Here is an 11,509-nt window from a genome sequence, read left to right on the forward strand (position 1 = left end):
GAGCTCCTTACCTCGTGATCCGCCCGTCTCGGCCTCCCAAAGTGCTGGGATTACAGGCTTGAGCCACCGCGCCCGGCCTATAAAATTATTTTAAATTAAGGATAATGCATACAGCTAACTTTTGCTACACTAGTTGTGAAAAAAACTCAAATACTTGGCAAATTGGTGAAAGTTTTTTTTTCTTGCAGGAAGATTCACATAATGTTATGTGGGAGAGGAAGACTTGCATTGTTTCCTCTTTGCCCCCTTGAATGAGATCCAGTCAATTGAATTTATCAGTTAATCCCTGCTAGAGACTTTTGTTCACATGGTTGGCAACCCCTGAGTGCTATTACTTTTTATTGATTTAGCAGCAAATAAATGTTCATCTTATTGACAGACCTGAATAAGATATGGAAACAGAAACGAGCAGCTAAAATCTCCCTAAAAATATAACAAAAATTCACACTTTAGCTTAATAATGTCTAGTATAAAGGATTAGAAAATGAATGTACTTATGGAACATGATGTTCCTTTCAATTTCCGCTTTCAAGTGGGAGCATCTGTTTAAACACATAGATATTTGAATATTATATACTCACCTGCATTATGGATTGATGATTAGTTTTGGGAGAATCCATAGTTAGAGGTCAAACTCGTAGTTATTACTAAGCATAAGTTGAGAAACCATGAACATGTCTTTAGATCCTGTCACCTTTTCCACCTTTGCTCTACCCCTAGTCATCATATTCTATGGCAGGTTGTAGCAATGGTTGAACTTTATGGGCTTTGGAGGATGACAACCTGGTTCCAATCTCTGTTCTGTCCTTATCTGCTGTGTGACTTTGGACAATTTACTTAACACTTTTACATTCCAGATTCTTTATCTTTAAAGTGGGGCTAACACTGCTACCTCATAGTTTTTTGAGGATTTAATAGATGAATGAAAGTAAAGTGCTTAGTGAAAGGCCTGGCACCTAGTGGAGGATTTGATAATCATAGTTATTGTTGCCATTATTACTTTAATAGTGCTTGGTGTACCCAAGGGAAAGAAAAAGCAAGAGCAAATCTTGCTCTTTGTGCAGATTTTGCTCTCCATTAGTCTATGTGTGATTGAGCAGGAATTTTCTTTTCCATGTATTCTGTAGTTGCTATTGTTCATTTTTATACATTTCAGGCTTCTTTTCAAGAGAATAATGTACCAGTTTTGAAGATTCACTACATAAAAGTAGCATCTGTCAGCTATATCCCTAAGAAACTGTTCTAATTTATAGGAAACAGGTGTTTTACTACAAGAATTTCTTTAGTCAGTGATGCGCAATTTTTTTCTAGTAAAAGTGTTTCAGAGAAACCAAAATAATAATTTCTTTCTTCTTAGAAAATAATCTATACATTATATTTTCTTTCTTTTTAATTTTTTTTGTCTTTATTTTATTTCAATAGTTTTTGCGGTACAGGTGGTTTTTGGTTACATGGATAAGTTCTATAGTAGTGATTTCTGAGATTTTGGTGCACCTGTCACCCAAGCAGTGTACACTGTACCCAATATGTAGTCTTATCCCTGACCCCCTTCCCACTCTTCCCAACTAGTACCCAAAGCCTTTGCATCCTCATGGCCTAGCTCCCACTTATAAATGAGAACACACGATGTTTGGTTTTCCATTCCTGAGTTACTTCACTTAGAATAATGTCCTCCAGCTCCATCCAAGCTGCTGCAAAGGCCATTATTACATTCTGTTTTATGGCTCTGTAGCATTCCATGATGTATACATACCACATTTTCTTTATCCACTTGTTGGTTGATGAGCATTTAGGTTGGTTTCATATGTATGGAATTGCAAATTTTGCTGCTATTAACATGCTTGTTCATGTGGCTTTTTCATGTAATGACTTCTTTTTCTTTGGGTAGATACCCAGTATTGGTACTGCTGGATTGAATGGTAGTTCTACATCTAGTTCTCTAAGGAATTTCCATACTGTTTTCCATCGTGATTGTACTGATTTACATTCCCACCAGCAGTGTAAATGTGTTCCTTTTTCGGCACATCTGTGCCAACATCTATTGTCTTTTGATTTTTTAATTATGGCCATTCTTGCAAGAGTAAGGTAGTATCTCATTTTGGTTTTAATTTGTATTTTCTTGATAATTAGTGATCCTGAGCAGTTTTTCATATGTTTGTTGACTGTTTGTATATCTTTGCTTGAGAATTGGCTATTCATGTCCTTTGCCCACTTTTTCATGGGGTTATTTGGATTTTTCTTGCTTATTTGTTTAGATTCCTTAATGTCCTTTGGAGAAAGATTTTTTACTTTTTTATTTTTTATTATACTTTAAGTTCTAGGGTACATGTGCATAATGTGCAGGTTTGTTACATATGCATACATGTGCTATGTTGGTGTGTTGTACCCATTAACTCTTCATTTACATTAGGTATATCTCCCAATGCTATCCCTCCCCACTCCCCCCACCCCGCGACAGGCCCTGGTGTGTGATGTTCCCCTTCCTGTGTCCAAGTGTTCTCATTGTTCAATTCCCACCTATGAGTGAGAACATGTGGTATTCGGTTTTCTGTTCTTGTGATAGTTTGCTGAGAATGATGGTTTCCAGCTGCATCCATGTCCCTTCAAAGGACATGAACTCATCCTTTTTTATGGCTGCATAGTATTCCATGGTGTATATGTGCCACATTTTCTTAATCCAATCTGTCACTGATGGACATTTGGGTTGGTTCCAAGTCTTTGCTATTGTGAATAGTGCCGCAATAAACATATGTGTGCATGTGTCTTTATAGCAGCATAATTTATAATCCTTTGGGTATATACTCAGTAATGGGATGGCTGGTTTGAATGATATTTCTAGTTCTAGATCCTTGAGGAATCACCACACTGTCTTCCACAATGGTTGAACTAGTTTACAGTCCCAGCAACAGTGTAAAAGTATTCCTATTTCTCCACATCCTCTCCAGCACTTGTTTCCTGTTTTTTTAATGATTGCCATTCTAACTGATGTGAGATAGTATCTCATAGTGGTTTTGATTTGCATTTGGAGAAAGATTAAATAAAGGATTTAGGTTCAATTATAAACTTGTTGATGATATCTATGTGTCCCCAACTTGATAACCCAGCAAGATACTCGAGAGCTTTTAAAAATAAAGATTCTGGCCAGGCGCAGTGGCTCACACCTGTAATCCCCTCACTTTGGGAGGCTGAGACAGATGGATCACCTGAGGTTAGGAGTTTGAGATTAGCCTGGCCAACTTGGTGAAACCTATTCTCTACTAAAAATACAAAAATTAGCTGGGCATGGTTGCTGCCACCTGTAATCCCAGCTACTCAGGAGGCTAAGGCAGGAGAATTGCTTGAATCTGGGAGGCAGAGGTTGCAGTGAGAGTGAGAATGCACCATTGCACTCCAGTCTGGGAGACAAGAGTGAAACTCCATCTCAAAACAAACAAACAAACAAAATGAATAATAATAAATAAATAAAATAAAAAATAAAGATTCCCCTTAAAACTTGGTCCATTGAGAGTTGACTGGGTGCAGGAGGAGGTGAAGACCTGATTACCCTGTGGACTAGTGGACAGCTTATATTTTGAGCCGAAGGAGGCAGGTGAAAATACCAGAAGAGCACTGAAGCTAAGAACTTGTGAAGTCATAAGATCCCTGGGTTTGGCACATCCTTTCCATTTAAGTGATGCTCCGAGTTCCATCTGAACTCCTTTTAATTTCCTTAGGAAAAAATGGGCAAAGCTACAGAGAACTAATTAATGGTCCATTTGTGATAAAAAATGTTGCAACTGTGATCAAAATGTCCCTTTCAAAGGTAAGAATCCATGAGCTGTAAGAGTATTTGCTCCCAGAGGCGGCATGAGAGACCAGGAACAAAAGATCAAAAACAGGAAAATACCTTCTGTTTGACCAGTATTGTGAGTGAATAGGTCTGATTTAAATATCTGGCTTTAAAGATAGCTACTGCATTTTGAGAATGTGGATGACTTAGGGAGGGTTTACAGGATTATTTTATTAACAACAGAGAAAGTTCATTTTATATAACCTTTTTAGCATTTTGAGGTCCTATTCTGGCTTTCAGAGATATTTTCATAATTCTAAGACCTGTATTTGAAGTCACAGGGCAGGAGCATAGCCTTTGTTTTGTGGTATTTGGAAAGAAGCTGTACTTCTTTTAGCTTTCCTCGTTTCAGAAAATGCAGGCTGATCATATATTCTAGTGTGCCCAGAGTTTTGGATTGCACAAATAGTCACAATACTTGTCAGTAACTCTCATCAAATGGTGGAGTCTAGTTCTCCACTCTTTAAATCTGGGACAGACCTTGTCACTTTCCTTAATACATCAAATATAGTAAAAATGATGAGAAACAAGATGTACGAGTTATGAGCCCAGGGTTCAAGAGGTCTTAGATTCAACTTTTGTTGCCTGTAGAATGCCATAGTTATCATGTGGAAGAGCCAACCCCATGGATAATAAGACAAGCTGCACATTTGCTGACAACTGCCAGAGCTGTGAGCCTAGAATGATTCAGAAGCTATCTTAGATCATTCAGCCACAAACTGGCCTGCATTCTCTCTATGAGTCCAGAGAAAATCAGCCAAGCAGGCCCAAGCCACAAAATCCTCCTAAGCTACCCATAGAATCATGAAATTAAAAAAATATATTGTTTAAATCCAACGGCTAGTATGCTATGTAGCAAAAGCCATCTGATATGCCTGGGACAGTCTTAGCTTACACCTGTTGTCATAGAGTAATTATTGGTATTGCATTTTTTTAACAATTCTTAATTTTTTTTAAGTTCTGGGGTACATGTGCAGGACGTGCAGGTTTGTTACCTAGGTAAATGTGTGCCGTGGTGGTTTGCTGCACATATCAACCCATCACTTAGGTATTAAGCCCAGCATGCATTAGCTACTTTTTCTAATGCTCTCTTTCCCCCTGCCCTCCTCCCACAGGCCTGAGTGTGTGATGTTCCCCTCCCTGTGTCCATGTGTCTCATTGTTCAGCTCCCACTTACAAGGGAGAACATGCAGTATTTGGTTTTCTGCTTCTGTGTTAGATTGCTGAGGATAGTGGATAATACATCCTTTTATTCTCAAACTATCCTTGTTTGAGTATGTTGTATAGTCAGCTTCAGTAAATAATACCACCATTTACTCATTTGCCAAACAAGTATTTCTTTCGTGAGTTGGATTGAGCAGAAGGCAAAATAACAGTGGCTCATCCTACTACAAGTTTGGTCCTTTATCATTTTTTGTTTGTTTGTTTTGTTTTTGAGATTTCAGACTTTCAAAAAAATTCCTTTGAAATAGACAAATAGACTAATTCTTTCTACAGGTGTTTTTCTGACAAGTGAAACAATATCTTAGAGTGATATGTCATAATACCACCTCAGCGTAGCTTTGAAAATGATGAGTTTTGCTCCCTATTTGATGTTGAATGATTACAAGACTTGAATTATGGGGATCAAAAAATCAGTGCTGTTTTCAAAGAAATACTTTTGAGTGGCAGTACATGTGAAAAAAAAGCACAATGCAATTATTCTATTAATAAAGTGACCAACACACAGTCGTATATTACAGTAGAAGCACATTTCACAATGGCTTTCTAAAGTAAATCAACATGTGAAATAATTCAAATAAAGTGATACAAGTTACACTTTGTTTTGTAATATATTTTTCTCCAAAGGTATAGATATAGAATGTATAAAATACATACTTCGATGTTTATAAATTATCCGAAATACTTTCTCTGCTATACAGGACTGGCCATGTGCAAGACTGTGATATTGACAATTTGGGCCTTGGCTTTCCTCCCTTTATTTGGCATTTCTTGCCAAGTGGAACAACACACACATTTCAGGGTAGGTAGGATTTGCTCTGTCTCTTCTTTTAACTGACAATATGACATATGCACATAGTAAACCTTTCAAACGGTACAAAGATAAACATTTAGAGTAAACTATTCATCCTCCTCTCACTGTAGATCCTAAGTCCTGCAGTCCTCTCGGGAAGTAGCCTCTGCTGAGCTTCTTTCACATGTCTTTTCTATGCATATGAATGTATATTTTAAGTACATATAGATGGTATGTATCTTAAACCTCAGAAAGAATCTCTTCTTGCCCCTTTCTTTGCGGAATCACCATGGCAGCTGGGACCCTGTACACATATCCCAAAAACTAGAGGGCCTTCAGGGCCCTCATTGCTGCTCAGTACAGCCGGGCTCAGGTCCATGCGCTGTCCACACCACCCCACTTCCACTTTGGCCAAACCAATCGCACCCCTGAATTTCTCTGCAAATTTCCTGCTGGCAAGTATCCAGCATTTGAGGGTGATTGTGGGTTCTGTGTGTTTGAGAGCAATGCCATTACCTACTATGGAGCAATGAGTTGCTGCAGGGAAGTACACCCGAAGCAGTAGGTGGCGCAATGGGTGAGCTTTGCTGATAGCGGTAGAGCGCCCCCAGCCAGGACCTGGGTGTTCCCCAGCATGGGCATCAGGCACCACAACAAGGAGGCCACTCAGAATGCAAAGGAGGAAGTGAGGCGAATTCTGGGGCTGCTGGACGCTCACTTGAAGATGAGGACTTTTCTGGTGGGTGAATGAGTGACTGGCTGAAGTCACAGTCGTCTGCACCCTGTTACGGCTGTATAAGCAGGTCTTAGAACCTTCTTTCCACCAAGCCTTTCCCAATTTTGTAATATATTTTATATTTATAATATATATCATTATTATAATATATAAAATGTACGTTATTTCATCTATATATAATTTATATATTATATACAAAATATAAAATATTTTGTAATTTATTTTAGAATATTAAAATAATATAATATATTATATTTATTTATTTGTGTATATTACATGTTATAACCTCTGGTCCCTCACCTGCATTAACCAGTCTCAGTTCCCGGCTGTCTTGGGGAAAGTGAACCTGTGTGAGTAGATGGCCCAGCTTGATGCTAAAAAGTTTGCCGAGAGGCAACCTAAAAAGGACACCCCACGGAAAAAGCAGGGTTCACAGGAAGAGAAGCAGAGCCCCAGGCTGAGTGGAAGGAGAAGGAAATGGCAGCTGCCCCTCCTCCTGAGGAGGTGATGGATAAATGTAAGCAGGTGCTGGCCACTGAGCCCAAGGCCAAGGACCCCTCTGCTCACCTGCCCAAGAGTACCTTTGCGTTGGATGAATATTTATTTATTTATTTATTTATTTTTTGAGGAGAGTCTCACTCTGTCCCCCGGCCTGGAGTACAGTGAGTGGCGCGATCTCGGCTCACGGCAACCTCCACCTCCCCGGTTCAAGCGATTCTCCTGCCTCAGCCTCCTGAGCTGCTGGGATTACAGGCACCCACCGCTATGCCCAACTAATTTTTTGTATTTTTAGTAGAGATGGGGTTTCATCATGTTGGTCAGGCTGGTCTCGAACTCCTGACCTCGTGATTCGCCAGCCTCTGCCTCCCAAAATATTGGGATTACAGGCATGAGCTGCCGCACCTGGCCGTGTTGGATGAATTTAAGCAGCAAGGACTCCAACAAGGACACACTCCCTGTGGCACTGCCATATTTTTGGGAGCACTTTGATGAGGATGGCTAGTCCCTGTGATACTCAGAGTATCGCTGCCCTGATGAACTCACTCAGTCAGATCTTCATGAGCTGCAATCTCATCACTGGAATGTTCCAGCGACTGGACAAGCTGAGGAAGAATGCCTTCACCAGTTTCATCCCCTTTGGAACCAACAATAGCAGCTCCATTTCTAGAGTCTGGGTCTTCTGAGGCCAGGAGCTTGCCTTTCCTCTGAGTGCAAATTGGCAGGTGGACTATGAATCATACACACGGAGGAAACTGGATCCTGGCAGCGAGGAGATACTTGGAATCCAAATATATCCATAGTGAAAGTTCGAGAGTACTTTTCCTGGGAGGGGGCCTTCCAGCATGTTGGCCAAGACTTCAATCAGGGCACGATCTTCAAGTGAACATCTCTTGCCAACGCCTAGCTGCCTGCATCTGCCCCTTCAGGGAGATGGGGGTCATTAAAGGAAACTGAACATTGAAGAAAAAAGAGTCTCTTCTCTCCCACATGGCTTCCTTACTTTGGACAACTTTCTTAACCTCTGCTTGTTTCAGATGACTCATCGATATAAAATTAACATAACATCACAGAATTAATTTGGAATTAACTTGTATGTTTAATAAAGCTCCTGGAAAGGTATCTGACACATAAGGGAGCACTCTGTGTTAGCTATTATTGTTATTTACACTTTTGCCCAAAATCTTGCATTAATAATGGACATAATCAACCTTGGAATCCAAATTATTCCAAATTTTTAAAAATGTTCTATAATACAGACTGTAGAGACAGGGTAATTAGCTGGGCATGGTGATGTGCGCCTGTGGTCCCAGCTACTTGGGAGGCTAAGGGAGGAGGATCCCTTGAGCCCAGGAGGTCGAGGCTGCAGTGAGCCGTGATTGTGTCACTGCAATCCATGTCACTCCAAGGTGACATGGCAAGACCTTGTCTCAAGAAACAAACAAACAAACAAAAAAACCAACCAAACAAAAAACAAACCGTAAAACGCTTCATGAACAGACAGATTTGTACTAAATTCAAAATAGAATTAAAAAACCCTTTAAGCATATGCTTAGACTGTACAGCGTATTCACTTCAGAGCAAAATGTACCTTTCCTTAGATACTTTTGCTTTAATTATAAATAGCAGAAGAAAATAAAGAAAAACACATAGGCATTTTATAGATTTATTTGAATTTGTTCATTTGCTCATTTATTCATTTATTGTACACTTAATCTGTATCTGACACAAACCTATATGAAAAAAGATGCAAATAAAATAGGCACATTCTTTATTATTATGGAATTTGCAGGATGGTGGAGAAGCCACTCCATAGTGAAATAATTATATATATGATATTGCAACGAAAGGTGAAATGCAAGGGGTGTGTTTGTGAGTGTGTGTGTGTGTATGTGTGCGTGTGTGTGTGTGTAAGTATATGTATGTAACCTGGTCTAGTCTTGGGTGTGGCAGGGGTCTTTTCTTTGGAAGTTTGAAGGAAAAATATTTTGATGTAAGAATTTTATTTCTACCAAATTTGTCTCTTGATTCTGAAGATAATTCAATTATGTTCTATTATTGAAAGGCTTATAAAATATACCACATCACTCATATGCTCTCCTAAAACAGATTATTGGATGATATATTCCAATAGAACCTCTTTCTCATTCTCTCCTTTTCTTGACAAAGCCCTTTTTCTTCCTGTTTGTACAGAAATACACATAGTCAGAGTGGAATGCTTCCAAAAGTTTTTGTTTTCTTACTTATAGGGTGTGTGTTAATTTATGTTACTGTTTTAATTTTAGTGTATATTGTTATTAAGCATTTAATTTTATATACAATAAATATATATATATATAAATAAAAATGTTAGGCCTGTGGTATATCTATGAAAGTAAAAACAATGATCTGAGTTCACATAAAGTAACCATAATTTACTTGATCTGTCTCATACAGGTGCACATTTCAATATTACAAATGTAAATTTTTGCTATTAGACAATATGCTGCAATGAATAAGCTTGTGCATACACAGGTTGATTATACATTATCTGAAATGCTTGGGACCAGAAGTGTTTCGTATTTTGGATTTTGGAAATTTTCATATGCCTAATGAAATATCTTGGGAAACCCAAGTCTTTACATGCATTCATTTATGTTTAATACACACCTTCTATGCATAGCCTGAAGGTGATCTTATACAACATTTTAAATAATTTTGTGCCTGAAACAAAGTTTGTGTATCCTGAACCATCAGAAAGCAAAGATGTCACTGTCTCAGCCACGTTTGTGAACAATCTGTGGTTACCACCATTCCTGACTCTGAATTTACATGCTACCAATAAAGTAGTCATTGTCTTACTCTTAATCCTACATAAGCACTTAACAGTGAAATGTATGACATACTCTTCATATAGTGAAAAAATGATGTGTTCAGGGTAACAAAGCAGCACAGTAGCATCATCAGAATACTTGCTTTTGAATAACAGCAACAACAGACAACAGCAAACTTTCAGTCTCCACATAGGCATTCAAAAAATTTAGGATTTTAACCATTTCAGATTTTTTTTATTCAAGATACTCAACCTGTATATCATTTTTCACCTATGCAAGTATATGTGAGAAATATGCCATATGTTTGATTGTTGTGTGAAATATTTCTGCAATTTTGATAGTTATTGACAAAGTTTTGTTCATTAGAATTGCACCAGTATCTACTCCAATCAGCAACATGTGAGGATACCTGTTTTCCCATAGCCTCACCGATGGAATGTTTTCTTGAACTTTTCAGTTTTTGCCAATGTGTTAAAACAAAATGGCACCTCAGAGTAGGCTTAACTCCTGTTTTTTTTTTTCATTATTAGTTAGTTTGAGCATCTGTTTGTGTTTAAAGACTGCTTACATTTTTTTGTATTTTCATAACCCTTGCCCGTTTTTCATTTTTTCTCATTTTTAGAGATTTATATATTCTAGCAAGAGTCCATGTTTGTCTGTGACAGACTTATAAATATTTTTTCTGGATTGCTCTTTGAATTTATGGTATTTCTTGATGTGCAAAAAGGTTTTTCTTAAAGTTTTTTATATGGCAAAAATTATCAGTCTTTTCTGTGAGAGTTCTGAATCGCAAGTCATGGTTAGATCATCTTTTTCCACTCTAAGTTTATATAAAAGTTCTCCGTAGTTTCCTTCAGTACTTCAATAGCTTCTTTATTTTTATAATTGAATCTCTGCTGGTAGTTATTAGTTGTGAAGTGCATCAGAAAATAATCCAACTCTAATTCTATTACAGATCACCAGAGCAGAAATCAGTGTGCAAGGGGAGTTTGGCTCTGATGGATTCCTGTAGCTTTGAGGAGGGCTTCCAAGAAGCTGCAACCCAAAAGTAAAGGTCAACTGGACAGATAAACACCCTTGCAAACTCTCAAGTCAGCTTTGGGATATTTCAGTTTCTAGAAGCAGATAAAGGTAATAAATCCCATGTTTATATTGCTCTGGCAGAAACAAAAGATAAATCATCTCTAGAGGAAAGTAACACTATCTTAGGTCAAGAAAAATTATTTATGCAGCCAGTTTTGCAAAAACAAGGTCTGGAACATAAAAGTATCCAAGATACCCAGGTAAATAAAGGGGAAAGACCAACTGAACAAAACCCAGCAGAAACACGCATCAGAAAAGATTCACAGGGCTCCAGGTACTGATCTATCAAAACCCCTAAAATAACAATTTTACTCTGTTAAAGGACACATAATGTAAACTAGAAAATCTGGCAGAAAACTGAAAACTATAAAATGTTGAAATTTTAGGACTAAAGTATCATAGTCAAATTTGGAAAGAAGTGATAAAGGTTTAGCAGCCCATTAGATACTGTTGAGAGTAGCATCTATGAACTATTAATAATATACTGGTCAGAAGAAGATACCCAGAATGAGCATGGACACTTCAAAACAGAAAAT

General features: G+C 38.1%; 1 pseudogene; it reads left to right on the forward strand.

Annotated features, from left to right (window-relative positions):
- Nucleotides 1-6,132: 6,132 nt before the first annotated feature.
- LOC112621248 lies at nucleotides 6,133-7,963 on the forward strand (annotated as a pseudogene).
- Nucleotides 7,964-11,509: the final 3,546 nt, after the last annotated feature.

The sequence above is a fragment of the Theropithecus gelada genome, chromosome 3, assembly GCF_003255815.1.
Source record: "Theropithecus gelada isolate Dixy chromosome 3, Tgel_1.0, whole genome shotgun sequence".
In the NCBI taxonomy this organism is placed as follows: Eukaryota; Metazoa; Chordata; class Mammalia; order Primates; family Cercopithecidae; genus Theropithecus; species Theropithecus gelada.